Below are 23,467 nucleotides of genomic sequence, written 5' to 3'. Positions count from 1 at the left end.
ATCCCGGCCCCAAAGTTGCTGAGGCGCCGGGATCGTCTGTCAATGAAACTGGTGCTTGAGTCGGCTGCGTAGAGGCTGGGGCGCCCGGGGCATTTCTCAGATAGAAACTGATGATCCCAGATTGACAGAAATCTCTGCACAGAAGTTGCTGAGGGGCCGGGATCGTCTGTCAATGAAACTGGTGCTTGAGCCAGCTGCGTAGAGGCTGGGGTGCCGGGGAAGTTCCTCAGACAGAAACTGACGAGTGCACCAGAGATTGATACGTGGAGCGGCCGGAGGAGGTTGAGGCTCCGGAAGCGTTTTATGTCAGAACTGACAGGGTGGGAGTGTCAGATCGGAAGCACAGACTACCGATACACTCCCTCCCAGATCACCTCAGAGCGAGGAACAAGAAAAGTTTCAAGCTCTGGAAGCATTCTCTGACAGAACTGACGGGGAGAGAGTGCACAGATCAGGAGCAAAGGCTACCAATACGCTCCCTCGTAGTTCACTTCAGAGCGGAATAGCGACACCATCAGGGTTCAAAACAGCAGAGTTGAAGCGCCGCAAGGCTTGAAGCTTAGTAGGCACAGTGAGGTTGGGAAATGGTGCCAAAACAGAACCGGTCAAAAGCTCAAAGTGCCGCATTGATGGAGGCAGGAGCCAGCAAGTGGAAACAAGATGCCAGGTCGGAAATGAAAACAAATCACCAATGGTTCCAGGCACACATGGGCAGAAGTCCAGGAGTAGTACAGTGCTGGGTAGAAGCAGGGCAGACAGCATATATGGAACTACGCTACTGCGCTGACCCACATCGGAAGTTGGCGGTTTCGAAAAGCACAGAAATAACTCCAAAAGAGGTTCTGGCAGATATAGAACAGGCAGTCAAAACAGCCATGCGAAAAGTCCGATCCAGCTGTGGTTTCCCTACATGGAGGGGAGCTCTCTGTACTGTCCCTACAGTAATGACTGATGCAATGTGACGTCACTGTACTGTACTGAAACCAGCTCCCAGGTATACCCCTATGACTAAGTGTTAAAACATGACAAGGGTAGGAATTCTGCAGTTTTACTAAGGATTACACACGGATGGCACCCCTTTAGTCGGGCACTAGCCAGAACACCTGGTACGACAATGTAAGATGGTGAAGTCCCGCCCCTTTACCCAGCTGGCGCCAATAACTGACCTCGGTGCAGGACGCACAGCATGTGCGTGCACTAAGGTCACCCCTCCTGTTTAAGGATCAGCCCTCACTTGATAGGAGACTCAAAGGTCGTCCAAGAGATGCAAAGTCACAAACAAGCCTTTATCTTCAGACTTTTGCAAACCACAACACGGTGGTGATGCGTGTACATCTAGCCCAGTCATTCATTGAAAACATTCCTCCGAACATTGTTTTCCTTCCTGTTCTGAGAGTGGAGTGATTGGGCCTGGGCTCTCTTTCACAGGCACTCCTAATCATGCATCTCCTTTTAGAAAAGTGGCCTGTGTCTCCGCCCACTCATACAGGGACAATTGGGTCAAAGGAAAGGGACAAATCCTTTCTTTGGCACCGGGTAACCTTAACCTTCGTGCTGCCTGGATATCTTCTTTTCTATTCCATGCTGGAGAAAAAAAGTTTGATTATCCTGATTCACCTTTCCTGGCCCGGTAGGTGCTTATCAGATCAGCTGTGACGAGGCACCGAGCAGGTAAGAGAATGTGTGGCTATTTGTTCTTCTTTTAAAAATCAGGGAAGGCCCAGCAAGACACATACTTCATTTACCAACAAAAAAACCGACCAGATAACTCTGGTGATTAATGATCCTGCTGGCGAGCAATCCTTTGTCTGTTGGTAGTTTTGAAATGCAGATAAACTGTATTTTATGTGGATAACTCAGTGGATCACTGCCTTTGTCACAGAGATTCGTGTGTTACTTGCAGTTCAGAAGTTACAATCCTATCATAGGAAAGTGACCTGTGAACAAATCTGAATGGTATAGTTAGGACATAGCTTTTTTGTGTGTTGTAATATAGTTAGAACTTCCCCAGTCTTTCGTTATTCTAATGTTGCTAAAAAGAGTTTGTTTGGGCAGATATACATTTTTGTCAGTAAAGCCAACCCCTAACCACTGGAGAATGCTTTAAATCATGCGTTTGTGCTTCTCCAGGCCAAACTCTCTTAAAATATACTGCCCACCAGTATGGATGACAAGTGACTCCTACACCTTGTAAACCTCATTGGAGTATGTGACATTCCCTGTAGACTGATTTACATACTTGCATGATCGATTGTCCCTGTATAAGGTGTGCTTGATGTAAAGTACTGTGACACCCTTCACTGATATGAGTAGCGCTATACAACAAATGAAATGCATATGAGTGGCTACGGAGAGATGAGGGGCGCTGGTGGAGGGTGGTATTGAGGGTGTCCAAAGAGGAGGTCAATAGGGGGAGGGGCTATGGAGAGATGAGGGGCACTGGCGGAGGGTGGCAGGGAGGGAATCTGAGGTGAAGGTCAATTGGGGGGTGGCTACGGAGAGATAAGGGGCGCTGGTGGAGGTTGGCAGTGAGGGAATCCAAGGAGGAGGTCATGAGGGAGAGCCTGAGAAGTGTCACTTGCCTGATACTCCCACCTCAGAAACCTTCTCTTCCCAGCAAGAGTAAATTACATGGGAAAAACACTTTTTGAGAGTGATAACATTAAGAAAGAGATTTGGAAGGAAAATAATGCATTTTACTGGGCCCTTGTAAGATTAAGGAAAGATAAAGGAGGCCTCTGAAGCAGGCCTGGCTAGACATATAAGTGGCAAATCGGTCCCGCAGTGGCCAACCTGCATGTATCCTTGGCCCACCCAAATAAAAATTCCTGGTCTTAATGATTGAGGCTGATTGATGCGTTACCCAGCCACATGCCAATTTCTGGCATGTTTTGTGATTGATTTCTGAACACAAACGATTCCCTTCTAGCATTGGGTTTGTGGCCCTTGCACTGTGGTTGAGCATTATGCTTTAAGTGAAACTCATCATTTCCCACAAGTTCTATACTGAATTTTTAGGTTTCGCCTGAGACAGCACATGCATAAAATGGCTTGCTGATGAAAGGGAGGCAGGTAATAGGTTGATATTTGATGTAGTTGTCCGATTCACAGGTTGGGAGGTTTGAACCGGGCATAATTTGGCCAATGGTCATATGTATGTAAAAAAGGGCCATTTCTGTATGAGGTATTAATAGTATCCAGATATTGTGTCAGGACCACCTTAATGAGTGTGTCATCTTTTGAGTTGGTTTTAGTGGTTATACGCTGAAGAGCGAGGTATTACTAAGGGTTTGGCAGAGCGAAATGAATTGTAAATGTAAATGTGGGTGTACTTGTAAAGCGCACTGCGACTCCATGGAGTATCCTGGCGCTGAAGACCGCTGGGGAACCCGTCCTGGTTTTCCCTGTGAGACTGTCCCTTTCTGGGTATCTCCAAGGTGAAACCAGGCATCCCCGGCGTCTGTGTGGGCCCGTTGTAGAGATGAGGCAAGCTTAATGCCCAGAGTTGCCGAGTGTGTTCCCTGGTTAGAGTAGGCACCGAGGCGACAATTATCGAGTCCGTTTTGACCCTGGTCCACGACCCTGCCGCGTCGGGAATTGAACCCTGGTCCCAGGCCGTTCTCTGCTTACGGGTCTGCCACCTCTAACCAGTGAGCCACACCACTCCACTCCATTGTGCAAACCTCTTGTCATCCAGCTTCTTTAAACCGTGGCTCCCCCCCCCCCTATTTAGAGTGGGGAACTGTAGGGTTCTCTAAATCTGGTGGATGGTCCTTCAAAAGGGTGGCCATGGTTATGACCTTTGACACCCTGGTGAGACAGGCAAGCCTCTAAATAAAGCTAGTGGTCAATTATAGAGATAAGCTGGAGGGGCAATAATCTTGGAAATTATATTGTTTTGAAAACACTCAACTTAATGTGTATTTTTTGGGTGACATATTGGATGATCAGTGAGATTTTTGGTTAACGTAGTTTAAGAGGGTGCTTACTATGTGGAAAAGAGCCTAGGTCTCATTGTCAACAGTGGAGATGATCTTGATATGAATTTGTATTCCTGGATCAAGTACAGTGCTACTCAAAGCACTGCACGGGGGCCACATATGCCCCATCTGACATGCACCCCCCCACCGTCCGATTACAGCATTCGGCTGCTGTTTACCCGACACAGCCCTAACATTAAAAAAATGTTAAATAAACAGGTAAGCATTTATTTAAAGGTTAATTGAAGTTAAAGAAATGAAGTAACTAAGTTGCCCTGCAAAGCATGACTTTAGGAACATCTTAATTCTTAGACATCTTGCAGCTAAAGTGAAACAATATGGAAAATTCTCATCAATATTCGAATATTATATTTCATTAACATGTAAAACTGTTTCACCTTAGTCCATCAGATTATACCAGTGCACTGAGAAGTATTTTTGTTTTATAAATTTAAAGGGATAGTTTTTAAACATGAATTTAGAAACATTAGTTCTTCCCCCCATCCTGACAACAATGCCAATAGTGAACTAAGAGGCAAGGCAGTTGTTATGTGCACTCTTTGGCTGGCTTGAATTTCTATTATACATTAACAAAATCATAGTTTATTAAATCAAACACAAGAAAAGATTTTGTACAGTATTCAAACAGAAGTTGTGTATTTTGCGATTCTATTATATATGATAATAAAAGTAAAAGGAGAGAAATTCAAATAAAACAAATAGTCTAGGATCACATAATTTGGTAACGTGGGGAAGCAGGGATTAATCCCAGGTTGTCTGACTCCACATTGTGCAATTCGGCTACTAGATGTATATGATTTGCTTCCACTACATTCACCTTACCACAGAACTCCACCCCTTCTGACCGCCACCCTGCTGGCATTAATGCAGCCCTCAGTCACATCACAGATCAAACATTTTGGCCCCTGGGGAAATGTTTGTGAGTACCCATGATCTAAATATTGTACACAAACAGAAGCAGAGCTGAGCAGTCAAAAGGTGAGTAAATTTCACAGTTTCCTGTTAGCTGTTTGCTTGAGCTGAGAACTTGTGTGTACCTGGACGTGTTACATTTGGTTTGGTGATGAGGGCCAGCAGAGTACAATTAAGGCCGTTGAAGAAAATGTCTATGCCAGGTGCAAGTGGCCGATCCTCCACTAGGGCGGAGGAGCGTCGCCCCATTGCTGAAAATGAAAAATACAATGAGAATAACCTATGATACCACTGCTTAGTCAGCCATGCTGCTCCTCATCCGCCCCCCTTTACAGAGGGCAGATGATGTTGACCATTGTTGCGCATCATGCTCTGAGAAGACAGGCTCCAATAATCACAGACTGTTCTTGCCTTTTCTGCGTCACCTCGGTGCAGCTGTGATGCAGTGCACACGTAAGACAGTCAGAACTAGTCTGACGGGGAAAACTGCTTAAGGGGGGTACAAAATTGGGCCAGCAGGAAGATACTCCTCTGTGCCTGGAGAATCATACAACCTCTGAATGAGGCAAACCCTTTGGTTGGTGGAGGTGGCCCACAACACCTTCCAGGGTGGTGTAAACACATTTCTCCTCTATCAGAGATATTCTTTTTTTATTCCATTCACTCGTTGTTCATTTACTGAGGAGGCCTGAACCCCGTGCAGAAAAGACAACTTTAGAACCAGGAGTAGATCTGGATTGCTACCCCCCCCCCCAAGACAGGCCCCAAGTGGGAACATGCAAAGCGGCCTTGCTGCTAGGAAGAAACTGAAGATGTGCTTGCATATTGAGGAGCTGGTCTGTGCCTGCCTGGAGGAGTGACCCGAGAGTAAATAGACCTGGGTGAGCCCTGTGGCGGTCCAGCCCAGCTCTCCAGAGGCAACCAAGTGTTGCACTGTGTCTCCACTTCTGAAATCTCCCTCCTCATGCAGTCTCCTACACCACAGCTTTGCATGATTGTTCTGTTTTCAATACACTCGTGGCCGAGATTACAAGTGCATTTTAACTGCATTAAGATAGCGCTTCGAACACCAATGCGAGCACTGAAGCGTGTTTTGTAATGAGTGCTTGGCTGTACTTGACGTGAATCCACGAGGGAAGCGCTTTTGTGTCACGTGTGAGTGAACAGTGCGCCGTGCTACTGACCGTGGCTCGAGTCGCAGCGCTAAGCGGTGCGAGGCAGACTGAATAAGGAGACGGGGCGCGCTCAGTCAAGTTGCATGGACTGACTGTTACCATATTCTCTGCAGGCTCACTACCGATCGCAAGGACACCAAAGGATTTTCAGTTCATCTCTTCTGCTTTGTCCAGCTCTCAAATAAATAATAATTCTCTCTCTTCTATCGATTAAACAATGACTGTCTAATGTTCACGCGCTGTGAGTGGCGTTCTCTCACTTCCGGTGTAACATAGTAGTAACATAGTAGTGTTGATGACCAGACAAGAATAAACAAGCGCGGCCGCGAATGCAGCTGCAGCGTCCCATGAGTCGAGTGTTGCGAGCGCTCGCGCAGCGCTGCTAGTAACCGCAAGCCATAGGCCGGAAGTCCAGAGCGATTCCAAGAGGTCGTTCTATCTGAGAGTAACGCATGCGCGCTGCGTTAGGCTCGACCTAAAAATTGTTTATTTCCTATGGGGGTATTAGTTTAGGTTCCTGTCTCCATGATGTTCTATGGGAGTATGTTGCAGTACCTATGAGTGCTCATGTGTGGTGCCTAACCTACTTTGGTGCTGGAATGGAGTCAGTGCTTTATTTGAGCCATTGGTTTCCGGTGCTCAGCACCAGCACTTACTTGGTTTCTGGTGCTCGGTACTTAATTGTACATGCCACTCTTATGACAGTCTGCCACATGGTGGTGCTGCTCTTCTAATTTAGACATGTGCAGAACAACGGTTGTTTATGAATACAATATACATTAAAGATTACTAATACCTGCCTCCCCAGCCACTTCTTTAGTTTTTGGGACCTGGAATAATCTGAACTGTTGCACTTGCAGGCGAGAGAGATGGTTAGTAGTTGTTTTGGCAGCGATGACTAGTTGTTTTGGCAGCGATGACAGGGATGATGGATGACGCAAGCTGCAGTGGCCTCCTGTTCAGGGCCCTGGCACGTATTATTTTAGAAATTAAGTACTGAATGGAGTACATTTACAACTATTTTGTCAACTTTAGGGATGTAATAACATTAGAAATGTGGGGGGGGGGCAGAGCTTGCAAGCGTCGATGCCGGACGTGTGAGCGCTGAGCTCCGCGCCATCGCCTGTAAAATCCTGCAAAATTATCCTCCATCAACGGGACTTTGCCCCTACAAGTGTGCTCTGCTGCAAGGGAAGACCGTTGGGCACACTCGGCTGCACTTTCGCGGCAGAACGGCTGAAATTGGCGGCGCTACGAGGCGACCGAGTCCCGGCGGATCAAGGCCCAAAAGCAGCGGTCTTGCCTGAGAACTTGGCCGGTGTGCGTGACCTGACGTGCGGCCAGTGGAGTGACAAGGTCCCGTAGGACGGCGAACGACTTCTGTCCCGGACTTCGGCACCCGAGGGAAGCCCCGATCGCCCAGCTGTCCAGCACACAGATACGGGGGCAGGAGCGGACAATAGACACAGCGGTGAGAGGGTTGGCGGAGGTCTGTACCGGTCTGCCTGGGACTGCAGAGAGGGCCCGCCGGAGAACGCGTGGGCGGTGCACCTGGCCCGAACTGCGGCCCAGCACGTCGATTGTTGGGGTGCCTGAAGACTGGGGGGTCAGCGGCGGTCCCCCTCCCCACCACACAGTGCCACAAATTAGTGGGCGGCGCCGCAGTGCGCTCGGACACCGGGGGCCTAGCGGGGTGACGCCACGGGAGTGCACCAGCGGTGGTGCGGCGAAGGTGGGCCTGGCCTGCGGTTCCGCCGACTGCCTTCGTCCCGGTGGTGGCCCAGGTCCCCCCAATTATGGAAAACACGATTTGGGCCCCCTTCTGCCCCCCCCCCATTTCTGGAAGACGACAAGGAGTGCTGTGGTACGTAGTGCGCCATGTGCAAGCCGCCACAACTGCTTTAAGACTTGGTGAGAAGGGCGCAACCAAACAGTCGGAAGATAAGCGTCGTGTGTAGACGCTCTTGGACATCAGCGGTGACCTGACGGGGGCGGCTGTAGAGCACGGAGCTGAGGACCCACAAATACAGCCGTCGCTGGGGACAGGCGCAGGCGCCCGCTGTGTGGAGAGGTCTGGCGGCCCTTGCAAGCACTGCGCCGCGGGCCCACGCACTAAGGGCCTACGGTGTGGAGTAAGCGGCTAAGACGACGAGGCGCAGCACTGCCGATGGACGTAAAGGGCGAATACCAGCGCTGAGAAGTGCGGCACCTGCCGCCTCTGGCAACCAACTATGGGCAAAAACGACAAGACACAATCCAAATTGACGTTTGACCAACGTAAGTCGAAAGCCCCTGAAGAGCAGCAGCCTAACCCTCCCGCAAAGAGTGCGGGCCCCGAAAACACACTCTATGCCGACATTAAGGACATGCTGGTAACCATGGAACGGGGGCTACAGGAAAGTATGGCGTCCATAGGCACGAAGATAGATGGGCTCACCTACCGCATGGTTCGCATGGCGGAGAGGGTTGACAAACATGCAGAAAGACTCGATATGTCGGAGAGACGCATCACAGAGTTGGAGGAGGCACAAACCGAATGGGACAAGGACCGCAAGCAGTTCTCTAGACTCCTACAAGTCATTCAGGAGAAGTCGGAGGATTTGGAGGCCCGCTCGAGGCGCTCGAACATTCGCATCACAGGGATTTCGGAGACGACGCATACTGGGAGGATGGAACTGTTTGTGGAAAAGCTGCTAGTTACCCTGCTGGGAGACGACATCTTCTCCCCGATGTTTGTAGTTGAAAGAGCACACCGCACGTTGGCTCAGCGACCGCCCACGGGTGCAGCCCCCAGGCCGATAATAGCAAAACTGCTGAATTACAGAGACCGCGACGCAGCTTTGAGGGCCGCTAGAGAAAAAGGGAAGCTGCAGTTCGAAGGCATGGAAATCTCCTTGTACCCTGACTTCACGGCGAAGGTTCAGGAGGAGCGGAGGCGCTTTGCCCCCTACAAAAGACAATTGCGGGAGCTGGGCCTTGATTACGCAATGCTGTACCCTGCGAAATTGCGAATAAACATGCAGGGGCACTCACACTTCTTCACCGATCCTAAGGATCTTCAGAAATCGCTGAAGGAGTGGACCAAGGAGCAGAGGGCCAGCCCCCACAGAGCGTCCGGCGACCAAGCGGATAGTAGCAGGCTGGATGAACAGGAAACACGCCCCAGCCAACAGCTGAGAGTCTAACTTTGGTAGTTGCCTGATGCAGTGCGGTGCGGTGGCGCTGAAACGCCGCACGGCCAAGACTCCATGTTGAATGGAACTCCAGGTACTAAGAGGCGGAGACATTCATAGAACTCCTGACGGCTGGCAGCTGGGTGAGATCACTCATTTTTCTTTGTTGTTATTTCCTCCCTTTTCTTGAACTTTGAATGTAGAGCTGCGAAACAAGACAATGTAAGGGACTTCCTGGAGGCAGCTGAGAGTGTTTTTCTGAAGTGCACGATTCTTTCTTCACGTTGATTGATATGGCCTGGGGCAATGGCGCTTGGGGCAGCGGCTGTACGTTGCACAAATGTGGTCCTCTTCTGTGTTACTTTTAGCGACCTCTGCCCCAGCGCGCATAGCTCAAGTTGTCCCCAGGTGGACTATTTCTGGGGAACCCCAGGATGGTTTTGTGATTTTGGGGTCTGAGGGTGGAATTGGACCCTGTCAGGCCAGGTTGGGGGAGGTCTGCAGTGGGTGGGGGGAGGCACAAGTTGTGGGAGGTTACAGTTTCAATTGGGGGGTTCTAAAGGGTACGCCATGCAGATAGCCTGAGTGCTATCTTGCAGGAAATTTTGCTACTATTGCAGATTCACGAAACCTATTCAACAGCAGAGGGGAAATGTTGTTAGCTGCCACACTGATTTCTCTCCAGAAATGGCTGATGTAGGTAGAATGTCTGCTGATGGTGGTCCTGATTCACTGAATGCATTAACATGGAATGTGAGGGGCCTAAACGATCACCGTAAGCTTAGGAAGGTGTTGAACTACCTACATAGACACCATGTTGATCTTGCACTCATACAGGAGACACACCTCCCTCCCCAGAGCAAGATGCTTAACACCACAGGCATTAGAGGTAACTGTCTTGCAGCGGGATTCACCACACACTCTAGAGGGGTGCTCATATGGGTCAACCCACGCTCTCAATTGCGGCTGTCACTAATTGAAGCGGACTCAGAAGGGCGTTTCTTGATTGCACGGTGTATAGGTAAGGGTTTGGACCTGGTAGTGGTTAATGTTTATGGGCCCAACTACGACCACCCCGAGTTCTACGCAGGTTTATCAACGCGTTGTCGGCCCTATGAGACCTCCAAAATGTTATGGGGGTGGACTTCAACTTTCTCTACGACCCTGATAGGGACAGATCCAGGGGGCCGACGCGTCGACCGGCGGCCGCGGCCCTCCTTATGCAGGCTGAAATGATGAAACTAGACCTAGCTGATGTTTGGCGCAATAGACACCCCACACGGGGAGGGTTTACACACTACTCGGCGTATCATGATATACATACGCGCATCGATCACTTCCTGGCCTCACAATCGATACTCACTGGGGTTCGTAGCTGCGAGGTGCTGCCTCGTACTCTTTCGGACCATTCCCCCCTGCTGCTGACACTGGTGGTCCCGGCGAAAAGAATTCCCCTGTTCACTTGGAGATTCCCTCCCTACTCACTTCTAGATGAAGGGTTCAGAGGTGGCCTAGCGGAAGACATTGACACTTTCTTTGAGTCAAACCTAGGCACTGTGGAGAGCTTCCTAGCTCTGTGGGATGCGTTTAAGGCATACATTAGAGGGATGGCCATAGCCAAACACTCCAGTGTACTCAAAGCCATCAGACAACGGTTGCGGACACTCGAGACCCAACTGAGAGATCTGGAGGAGAAGCAAGGAGGCTGCTCCGCTTCGGAATCTGCGGAACAACTCAAAACACTGATAGCCGAATATCATGAGGAGGCCGACAGAGAGGTTCTGCATATGGGCAAGTACACCACGGCAAGGGTGTTTGGGGAGGGGGATAGGCCCACCTCAGTCCTGGCCTGAATTATGCGACAGGAGAGGAAACCTTTGGTAATTGATGAACTAGTTTCACCCACTGGGGAGTCCCTTACGGATGAAACAGAAATTATTGCCGCACTTAAAAATTATTATGCTGATCTTTATCAGTCCAAATCCTCTCATATGGAAGAGGAGCTAGAGGACTATCTTACCTACATTAGGATGCCATTCCTGCCGGACTCGATGAGAGAGTTCCTGGCAGCGCCGGTACAAGAGGATGAGATTCGGGAAGCACTGGGGGGGATGAGAGCGGGTAGTGCCCCCGGAGCGGATGGTCTTACAGTGGGCTTCTACAAGGCCTTTCTGGATAAACTTATGCCCCACCTGATCACCCTATTTGATGAGATCTGTGCGGACGTGTTGATGTCTCCCACCATGAGCAAGGCCCTGCTGATAACGACATTGAAGCCCGGTAAGCCCCCTGAAGTTTGCGGTTCCTATCGGCCACTATCATTATTGAATGTGGATACCAAGCTGTATGCCAAAGTGCTGGCCACTCGATTGGCGTTCCTTTTCCCCGATCTCGTGGCGCCGGAGCAGGCAGGTTTTGTCCCAGAACGGAATCTGACATATAACATCAGGACAGTGTTGGGCACTATGCAACATGTTCGGCAAGAGAATAAGCCCATAGCTATATTTCTAGATATAGAAAAAGCATTCGATTCAGTGGAATGGCCTTTCATGCTAAGAGTACTGCGGAAACTAGGACTGGGTGAACCCTTCCTGCAAATGCTGGTAGCACTGTACTATAAGCCCACGGCTAGATTGCGGATAGGGAACTCTGTCACTGACCCTTTTGAAATCAGCAGAGGAACAAGACAGGGATGTCTTCTCTCTCCCTTACTATATGCGTTAGTGGCTGAACCCCTAGCTTGCGCGATCAGGGAATACCATGCGGCAGAGGGCATCAATTTCCCGACGTACAAGATTGGCATTTCTACGTACGCGGATGACACTCTGCTTTACGTCCGCGACCCGGAGACGAATCTTCAATCGGTGCTCAGAGAGGTCGTGCGGTTTGGGGAGCTATCAGGACTCAAAGTCAATTGGAACAAATCGGTAGCGTTACCGTTAACCCCAGTCACCAAACCTTTTGAGATGGAATATCCCCTTCGGTGGTCCTCTGACCCGGTCCGGTACTTGGGGATACGGTTGAATATGGACCCTGAAATTTTGATTCGGGATAGTTATGGAACCGCTTTTTCCAGACCTGTGGATGATATTGAGAGGTGGTGCAAACTCCCCCTGTCTCTGATGGGCAGGATCTCTATTATGAAAATGGTGGTACTGCCTAGGTTTCTGTTCCTCTTCACAAACATCCCAGTTGTCCTCTCGAAGGCCTTTTTCAAACAACTGACACAAGCACTCATTCGTCTAGCGTGGGGGGGGAAACACCCCAGGATACAGTGGCAGACCTTGACATTACCATATGAAATGGGAGGCCTGGGCGCCCCCGACATGGAGAGGTATTACAGGGTGGCGCAGGCGGCACATCTTCATTCCTGGATACATGGATCCCCGCAGATCCCACATATCATTCTAGAGCGCCTCTTCGCTGAACCACTGCCGCTGCCAGCCACGATCTGCCTACCGGCGGACCGGAGCATAGGTAGACTGGACTCCATAAAAACCACGAACCATGCTTGGCATGAGTTGGCGCTGGCGCAGAACTGTGATCTTCTTGACTCCCCGCACCTGAGAGTTGAATGGGCGGTATGGATCCCCCTGCTGAGGGAGAGGGGAGTCACAAGAACATTGCAGAAGTTGGGAATTTCCAAACTTGAGGATCTGTTCACGGATGGAGTGGTGAAGACGTGGGAACAATTGTCTCCCCGCAGGCAGACATCTCTCTCCTATCACGTTTTCAGTATCATAGGGTCCGGGGTGCATTGCGGGAACTCCTGGGACCGGATCTGCAGGAACCAGCTGAGGTACCGGAACTCTCTTATGTGATTAAAACAGTGTCTTCACGTAAGTTGGTGACTAACCTAAACAAACTGGGATCCCGTCACAAGCAGCCCCAACCCTCCAAAGCTAGAACAGAGTGGCAGCGCGATCTTCAAATACAGATAGAGGACGACATGTGGAGGTACTGTTGCCTCAGCACGAAAAGGCTGTCCTTGAATGGGAGACACAGACTGGTTCATTTCAAATTCCTACAGCGTGTCTACTATACCCCGGAGAAAATGCACAGATACGGTTTGCGGCAATCCCCGGAGTGTGAACGCTGTCATGCGATGACAGCTGATTTCCTCCACTTGGCCTGGAGCTGTCCGGGCGTCAGTAAATTCTGGGGGGGAAGTGTTTTCGGAACTGGGCTTGATTCTAGACGTGGAGATCGCAGCTGAACCGGCATTGGCACTGCTGGGATACTCGAAGGCCTTGCCAGTTGCTTTGAGACGGTTGGTGGATATAGCATTGTTGATAGCTAGAAGAGTCGTGGCCGCTTGTTGGATGAGGGGCCCATTACCAACAAAGAAAAGATGGGCAAAGGACATGTTGTACTGCTGCACACAGTCTGAGGTATATAGCGAATTACTCCCTCCCATGAGTCGGCCCAAGAACTTCTGGACATTGTATCAGTCATACATCAGCGATAATGGGGAGGAGGAGGAAACAGAGCAGGGTGGGGACATTGACGAGCAGAACACACCTGAGGAACTCGGGTAGGGGCCTTCACGGGGGTCTGAGGTTAGTACACAGCAGGGGTCCCGAGGGGGGTGCGGTAGGGATATGGCGGGTAGAGGGGCACTAGGGAGCAGGCTGCATGGGGGGGGGGGGTATGTGAGATGTGTTGCCCGCGGGCCACACTGGAGGGATCTGCCTGCCTTAAGAGGAAAGCAGGACGTTAGGTGGAACACACGTTTCTCCTTTCCATTTCGAGAAGCATAATGTTCAGTCAAGTATTAGCTGTGTTGCAATCTGGGCTAGAGCACTGCTGTCGAATTGAGGGTGGGGGGGGGGCAGTTGGGGTAGACCATAGTTAGCCCTTTTCATTTCATTTTCTTTTTATGATGCTGGGTTGAGTCTTGCCTGCTTACCTCTGGGTTTGTCATGTCAAAGTCCCGTATGCAGTCAGCGGTATAATGACACAAGTTTTGAAATGTCTTCACGATGATGCTATTCTGACTACTTCTAGATCTATAATGCACTATGCTTTCATCGTACGCCGCCGAGCCTCCGGGATGTCGGCTCTCAGGCTGTGTCAGATATTTGCTGAGTACACAATATGTTTTCTAGATATCTGCTGTCGGCCCTGGGGCTGCAGGTGAATAACTCTGTAACAGATTTTTGACTGTGAATAAAGGTTAAAATAAAAAAAATTAAAAAACATTAGAAATGTGGTTTGTGAATGACAACTCTTTGGTGCATGAGTGATTACAGTAGCCTGCCTATCCCTCAACTCATTCATACATTTCTCTAAAGCCCTACCATTTTGTAGTAGAAATTACCCATCTACCTGCTACTCCCCCTACATTCACTGCTCAGTAGCAAACTTACAGGATCTCCCCATAGACAAGATAGGAGATGGGGAGGTAGAGCTCTCCACTGTATGTTTGTGAATTGTTTTGTGTAGTAAGGGGTACAACTGTAGTGCTACTTTACATACTAGAAAATACAGTTTTTGAATTGGGTCCAATGGCTTAGCTTCTGGGCTACAGCAGCATTTGATCCCCCATAATTCACAATTGTAAACAGTCATTGCTTTTTATTATTCAAGAAATTCACATGTCACTGTAATTTCTTTGCTGACCCAGGAAAGTAGATGTTCTGGCAAGCAATGGAAAGATAAATTGTTGAGAAAATACAAGCAGAAACAGGGCTGCGAAAGTGGAATGTGGTAATTTCAATTTAATCATGTTTTGATTTTCTTAACTTGCTTGACTGTAAACCCCAATTCATCAAATATATTAAATCTCTTGGCATCAAGCTTGATAAAAATATAACCTTCAAGCACATATAAACTCATTAACTAAGCCTGCTCAGTGCCAGATGTAGCTTTTGTGGAGGATTAAATCCTTTATCAGATCAATAGACTCCAAAACAGTGATGCAATCTTCGGTTTTATCAAGTTGTGACTAGGTAATTGCCCTTCATACAAGCGTCCTTAACCTCGATTCAGTTCCTCTGTATGCAACTCTACATGCAGCAGCAAGACTGATCACAGGAGTGAAATGTTTTGAACACACATTCCAAGACACCTGGCACAAGCCACTCCCTGAAAAGTGTGGAGTTCATGCTCTTTGCACCTCTAAGGTTCAAGAAGTAAAAACTATTGCCCTACGTATTTCAAGTAATGCCCGAACATCTGGAACTCGTCTCACCCCTCAGTATGCACAAACCCATCATTTATAGCATTCAAACAGGACCTGAAACAACTACCTTCAACATTAATTCACGGAATTAAACATAGCACTAAGCCTGTACATTAATCTGAACAATATAATACTCCTTTTAATATAATTTCAGCTATGAGATATGTTTTGTCGCATTATATATTCTTGTGCATGTGCTGCTGTTAAATACATATCTATTTTAAACTACTCTGGTACCCCCAGATCTGCTATGGGTTACCAAAAACGGAATAAACAAAAATGATAAATACAATTCAGAAGCAACAATCACATGCGTAATGAAATGCTGCGTTTGTCCAAGAAGCTTCAGCATACAATTGAATGTAATCAGAATGATTGCAAAATGGTCGTGCTAGTGTGTAAAGATGTCCAACTCCAGATAGTCCCTGTGACACCTAAATCATCAATGATATTTTTGCACTTATTTTGAGTTAATGCCTTACTTCCTCTGCCTGCTGTGACCTGGGGCTGTATTTGGTTGCCTGCATTCGATGTTTGCTGCTGGTTTCCTAATAGAATTACAGCTAAGACCTGCTCCGTGGCACCACTGTTCCTCTGACTGAGATTAGGATAGGTGGAGTACCCTCCAGGAAAGGGTGCTGCTTGGGCCTGAAATCCTCCCACAGCTGGTTTTAGCTGCTGCGCCTACCACCTCTATTGGTTTCATTTAATTCAATATTTCTTTCCTTTTAATATACAAATTGGCTATCTCTTTCTCGATGTTCTCAATATAGAACTCAGACATGTGACTGTAAATACTAATGTGTAAACAAGTAATTTCTCCACTACCCCATACATCTAAAATTGTTGACTCTGTTGAACCATCCTTAACCACACTTCTGGAAGAGTTACAGTCTGTTAGGATGAACACTGATAACATTGCCACACAGATTAAAAATAGTAGTAAAGATATGGCTGGTTTATCAATGAAAAGTTCAAACAATGCAATTAAAATACAAAACACCAAAACTAAAAAAGACAAAATTACTTCCTATCACAGTTAAAATTATTCCTATAAATAAACTTTTACTTAGATTTGAAAAATAGAAATAGGCAATATAAGAATTTTTAATTTACCTGAGGATATAGAGAGCAATGATTGCAGATGGGGTCTGGAGAACTTAATACATAGCCTTCTGAATCTCAAATTCCCAGAAAAATGTGAGATTGATGAAACACACTGTATTCCATCACAGCTAAGCCTTGTCAAGCCAAACCATGTCAAGTTATTTTCAAAGTTTAAGTCACCACCACTTAGTAATCATAAGAAAAGCTGCAAGAGAAATTCCTTCTCTACTTGTCAATGGCAATAAAATCTTTATTCATCAAGATTTTGCCAAAGAAACAGTTACTATACGCAAAGAATTCAATGCTCTAAGACCACATCTACGGAATTCTGAATTCAAATGTGGGCTCTTTGATCTGTCTATGAAGCGCATGTGGAAAGATGACATCTCTAAATCATTTTATCACCCTGACGATCTTAATTTTCCTCTTTCAATGGATACTCATGAGACTTTCAACTGATGCTCCTTTTGCACTCATCTCTTCTTCAAATATTGGCCCGCTGATATTATGATATTTTCCTTACGGAAAACTTTTCCCTGGGTCTTCTTGTACATGCTTGTGTGAGATTCCAAACTACTATTAATGCTTGTTTGTTGTCTTCTATATGTGAGTCTTTGTGATTTTTCTTTACTATAATGCTTGTGTGTTGACTTCTATATGTTAGTCTTTGTCAGTTTTCTTTCCTATCTCTTCTCTTCACAGAGATACTGTAATCTCATTATTATTGTATTATAGTTTTCCTGTCCTACTATTTATGATTGTATTTTGCTTATGCTCATTTCTTAATGTTTACAGTTACGGCCAAGTCTTGCAAGAATAAAACTGTATCTTTTTATGTTAAAGATTTACAACACCTAGTTAAACAAGTGAAAATATTAGATTATTTAATTAGACATAAGGCTGATATTTGCTTACTTCAAGAAACACATGTAGATGACAACATATCTTAAATGAAAAGGAAATGGGTATGTCACATTCTCTCCTCTTCAACTACAGATATCATATAAGCATTCTGATACCGAGGGTAATTTTCTGTTTACTAGAGTTAAAATTGACACTACCCCTTTGCATTTAATCAATATTTATGGACCAACGGCTGATGACCTGACTTTTTGGAATATCACTTCTGAAATTATTATATTGGGTAATGTTTTGCTTATTGTTGGGGTAACTTTAACCTAATTCAAGAAACACAAGTAGATGACAACATATTTATTCTCTTATATGAAAAGGAAATGGGTATGTCACATACCCTCCTCTTCAATCTACAGATATAATATCAGCGTTCTGAGACTAAGGGTAGATTTCTTTTTACTAGAGTTAAACTTGACACTACCATTTTGCATTTAATCAATATGTATGGACTAAAGGCTGATGACCTGACTTTTTGGAATATTACTTCTGTAATGTTTATTTTGGGTAATGTGTTGCTTATTGTTGGGGTAACTTTAAACTCATTTGTGGTCCCCTATTAGATGGAGTTTCTTCTACTCAATTTAGACTTAGAGTTTTTATGCGCTCAAAACACGATTTAAAAATACAAAACGTATTGATATATGGCACTTTCATTTTCCAACACCAAAATGATTTTATATTTTCTCTAATCCTCATAATTCATATTCACAAATTAATTATTGGGTTTCCTCAAAAAACTTAGTCCATGCAATCTATGACCCTACTTTTGGAAACATTGATATTTCAGACCACGTAATGACCTCTTTATTTAAAACCAGATAAAGCACATAACTCAAACTCAAGATCGCATATGATTGTTGTTATTGCTTTCAATGAAAGCATTCAAACTAAAATGATATCGGCTATTGATTATTTCTCTCTCAATGCTAATGGTATAATATCTAATATTATACAATGGTATGCTTTTAAAGCATATATTGGTAACAATTTCTGTAATGGCACACCAAAATAAATCATTTCAAACAAAGATTTCTAACCATGAAAAACAAATAGCTAAGTTTGAATGCCTGTTTATAACCTATAATGATATTACTTCCAAAGTACAATTGCAAATAATACACTAAGAAAATAATTATTTACTAAGTAAAGTAGCTGGAGTACAAGTTTCAAATAACGAAGCTAAATCTGATCTTAATAGTAATAGATCTGGAAAACTGCTAGCTAGTTATCTTCATATTAAAAAAGATGAAACTCAAGTTCATGCTATTCATGGTAATGAGGGAAAAATTGAGTTATCAACTACTAATATTGTTAATGAATTTCTCGAATTTTACTTTCCTTGTACAGCAAACCTATTTCTGTTGACAACCACATTATTGAGGATTTTTTAGCGTCCTGTCATCTCCAACAAATTTCTGAATCTGACAGGTGTAATTTATATTTACCCATTTCCAGTAAAGAATTTAGGATTGCCTTTCATTCCTTGAAACCACATGAATCACCAGGACTAAATGGTATCCCTGCAGAATTTTAAAAAACATTTTCTCCTCTTTTCACTCCATACCTATTTCAATTATTTTCTGACTTCAGCAATTTAGCCGTATCACCCAATTTTGGAAAGATGTACGGAACATTATTAGGAAAATACTCCATATTTCTTATAATCGTTCTTATGTGTTGCTTATCTGTAAATCATTTCTTTATTAGTTACTTTATCTGACACACAAAACAAACTCTTTGATTTTTGTTATCCTCAGCTCTTAAATCAAATACGGTTAACTTGGAAAAATGCATCTTTATTATCTGTACCTACCTGGTGGTCCAAGATTACTTTCACCCGATGAGGATCCCATTTATCTCTTAAGGGTGTTCTTAATAATTTTGCCTCTTTCTAATTGTTTTGGAAACCAGTTGATGATTATATTGAATTGTATATGTAAGGTTTTACTTATTTTCTCTATAGATCATTTGATATTATTCAATGTGTTTATTATACACCAAGCAGCTCCTGGTTCCTTCCTGCATATTCATTTATATTTTTATCTTAATGTATTAATCCCTTCAATCTTTAGTTTTTATTGGCACAATAATAATGGAAGTTGTCTATTTTCATATCCTCATACACTATGCACCATTTCGATATTCTTCTTTGTATTGTCCTTTTCACTTTAAAGCTCAATAAAATATTTTTAACATGAGAATGACTGCAAAACCAGACGATAAATATGGCCTGTACATACATTAAATCTTCATTGAACCTTCTCACATGAATATGCCCCTAATTCATCTCTGCTGAATGAATCAAAGGTTAACTTCCTTCAGCATTAAGACACTCATCCAAGCACATGACCCTCCACACAGACACGCAAAAGGATCTAGCCGACCACTGTCCAATATAATCCATCCCTTCACAATATGAAACAAAGCTACCTATAATGCCAATAGGTTACTTTGACTCTGGTCAGTGTGAACCCAAGGACAGTATCCGATGTTCAGATTCCGTAAATTCTATGATCCGGCCAAATATAGTAAAGGGCTGTACAAATAAACATAAAGAAAGGTATTTGCTGCTGTTACAGTTTGAGGATAAAGCCAACTATTTCAATGCAATGGAGCTTGCCTTGATAAGGTCTGTTTTGCAGGAAGGTGGGGGACACCCACAGCAGTGAGTAATACAGGCAAGAGAAAAAAATTATTAGAGTTGGTGTAATCACACTCACTGGAATAAAAAGACAAGGTCACCACACCAACATGTCTGAAAGGTGACCTTACATAAAAATCTGTACAAATTTTAATATGTAAATAGATGATTATTGTATTTGTATAGCGCAATCCTAGCCAAATGCAGGGTTTATTATGTTTTTGCAGTAGGCCAAAGGGCATTATGGGTTGTAATTATAATGAAATGCTGATGTTTGTGTATGTAATGAGAGCGAGTGGTATTTATAGGTGGGTAATTGTGAGGAGAACGTTCCTCATTCGGAATTTAGGAAGTGTAGTACTTACTTTCTGATTTGTATAATACGATATATGTAGTTTGGAGTATTTATATCAACAGGTAGCACTAATGAAAGGAAGGCGTTAAGGAACAGACAAGGGAGTAAGTGAAAGATGGACTAGGCTGAGGAAGAACGTGGACTGCAACTGGTGAAGGGAGCAAGCATGTAGTTAAGAGTGGGGGTTGATGAAATGAAGAGTTAAGAGATTGCTTACTAAAGTTGTGAAATGGTAATGATCTGTAATCTTTGATGGAAGCTGGTATAGCCCCTTTAAAACCTCATAACATACAATTCCGATAAATCCACAGGGAGCATTGGCATTTTTCAAAAAGGATTGTTTCTATCAAGCCTGTGATTTTCATCTCATATATTTATTGATGTGTCTTTATGTGTGATCCGAATCATTTATTAAATCTGTTTATTGCCTCTTTTTTTTTTAGATCGCCTAAACACAGTTTGTCTCTCTGCCGAACGGAACAGCTCCATGAGAACATTGGTTATTCCATTGGTTTATTATACTGCCAAATGACTGATAATAATTTATTCAGTATCCCTGCAAAACATCAAACAGATCTGCCTACAGCTCGGATTTTCATATCTTCTCTCTTGTGTTTTTAAAGTCCTAGATACAAGTTTATTGCTACTAAGACTGTGTGTGTTCATGTAAATAAATACAACGTTTATGCCTATATTGTAATTTTTACCCCTGTATTTAATTTTCTGCTTAACCTTTGACTTCTTTTGAAATGTAAATAAATGCTTATCTTTTCGGTTTGTTTTATCCTGGATTTGGCATACTTTTTCTCCTTAACATATTTTCTAGTAATTATTGTATCACTTGATAACTGTTCAGTGTATTTGAACCAGGCTAAGGGTAAATACAGGAATATTTTGATTCTCCGCCTCCACTGCCGTTGTGTCTGTCTCATGGTTGAATATGGCATTGTTTAAGCACTAACTAAAAAATGTAACACATAAACTTTTTCAGAGGAAGAATCATGTTTAAACGAAACAAACTGGATCAAGGCTTTTCTCCGACTCAATAAATTTAGATAACAATGGGTCAGGAGAACTGAAAGCTGCTGGCATACCACATTACTTGAATTGTTTTTTAGGTTATCAAACATATTGTCCAGGATACTGGCTCCATCATGAACTTTTGCATCAGTAGCAGCTCCGACAGCACCTCTCATTTTGTGCTGATTAAGAGGTTGGGTTTGCTGTGCAGGTGTTTCTTCTCCCCACTGTTTCCTCCTCTGGATGTGAAAGGATTGGGTTCAGGTTCACTTACGTTTTAGTGCTTCTCAGGCTTGGGTTGGGTCTTAATATACCTTTCTGGCATTTGAGACATCCTGCAAAAAGGGGGGGGGGGGCTGCAGCTTTTCATCTAAGTGCAAAACATAGGTAATGTGGACAACAGCTTATATGGAAAAACACATGGATGCATATTTAATATTTCCCTTAAGTAATAATAATATGGTTTAGGGTACTGGTTCCATCATAACATCTGTTCAAATGTATTTTCTGTTCCGGGCCACAGTTCACAAATATAACCTTAATGTCCCAAATGAGTGGCCAGATCCAAAGTTGAACAGTGTCAATCACATAATTCCAAATTATTGCCCGTTTGTTAGCGACTCTTGCAGTGACTGAAAAACCCGCAAATTCTCTCGGTCCCTGTGGTTACTTTTTTGCTGCCATAAGATCTGCCTCTTGAGTGGCTGCATCCAACCCTTTCTTTGGCACTCTAGCTGCCTATTTGGGAGAAATACTGACCTCTAAAAGTATCTCGTCACGATCTAATTCACATGGATGTTGACCCTTCATACACATTGAATCTACATTCTCTCTTTCACTATCAGTAACACGGTCATCCTGTAAACTGCATGACTCCTGACTGTAAAAACAGGTCAGGATCATTCTAATTTACTTTTGTAACCCTCTATTTCCTTAGTCTTTACCACAAGAGACATGCCTAGCTCCTACACGTAAACAGGCGTGTGGGTCCGGCCCTTTGTCTTTTTGGGAGTTTTACACTGCCTGGGATCTTACCATGAATTTGTCTAGATCAGGTGGACAATTTTGAAAAGAAAGACAAAAAGGAAACATCGAAAACTGTTTAATAAAACTATGAGAAACAAACACTGAATGACCAACAGACAAGCATAAGTGGCACAAATGCATTTGTACTCTTGCATTGGTGTGTTTTGCACTATGGTGCACTCATAAACTAAAGTGCTGCAGTTGAACTTAAATTAAGTACATACCACATGTTTGCACTGCACTAGTTTCTGTAGAAACTGTATGTTCTGAGGATCGTTTGTCAAAATATATGTACACAATCCAAGAAGTTCATATCCGTGTACAATTAATACAAGAATTCTACTATTAACCAAGTGGCTACTCTCAGAATGGGCAGAGGTTAGCTTAGGATGGTTCTAATAGATGGAGTATATGAACATATTCAGGTGACTATCTCGCTGATTTAAGCACCTGGTATGATTTAAATTAGATTGACTTCCCAACTACATGTTCAAGGAAATAGTGGCAAAATATACTTCTTCACGAGAATGTGATGTCCTAAAACATTCAGATGTCCATCCATGCCTGCTAGCTTTAGCATGTCAGACATTTCCATGATTGTGTTCTGCCTGTGTGTGACAAGTGCATGCCTCACTGGTGACACTTTGAGTAACACAAGCTGATAAACTGATTCGAGATCTACAGTCCTATTTTTTCTTTGTATTCAGGTATATGTAGTTCTTTGTTTATGATGAAAATAAGAAAACTGCGAGTACAACAATTCAATAGAAAAATGTAACTGACGATGTACTCACACGCACATCTGAATACGTAAGTTGAGACCGCTGAAGTTGTCACATATCTTGTTGCAGCATACTTTTTTTGTAGCTTATTCACTTCTGTTTCTTCGGAAACATGCAATTTCACATCGTACTATGTCAGAAATGAGTAGCTCATCTAGGGCCGGATATACTAAACA

At 44.5% G+C, this 23,467-nt stretch overlaps 1 protein-coding gene across 1 annotated transcript in view; it reads left to right on the top strand.

Annotated features, from left to right (window-relative positions):
• C2_1H2orf66 (chromosome 2_1 C2orf66 homolog) overlaps positions 1-21,112 on the top strand; it is a 226,140-nt gene extending 205,028 nt beyond the window's left edge. The window contains exon 3 of the mRNA XM_086958613.1: positions 20,907-21,112. The gene's annotated coding sequence lies outside the window, so the exon portion shown is untranslated. The remainder of the gene's footprint in view (positions 1-20,906) is intronic.
• Positions 21,113-23,467: the final 2,355 nt, after the last annotated feature.

The sequence above is a fragment of the Lissotriton vulgaris genome, chromosome 2_1 (assembly GCF_964263255.1).
Source record: "Lissotriton vulgaris chromosome 2_1, aLisVul1.2, whole genome shotgun sequence".
NCBI lineage: Eukaryota > Metazoa > Chordata > Amphibia > Caudata > Salamandridae > Lissotriton > Lissotriton vulgaris.
The sequence above is the reverse complement of the archived record's forward strand: the minus strand, read 5'-3'. Positions and strand labels throughout refer to the sequence as shown.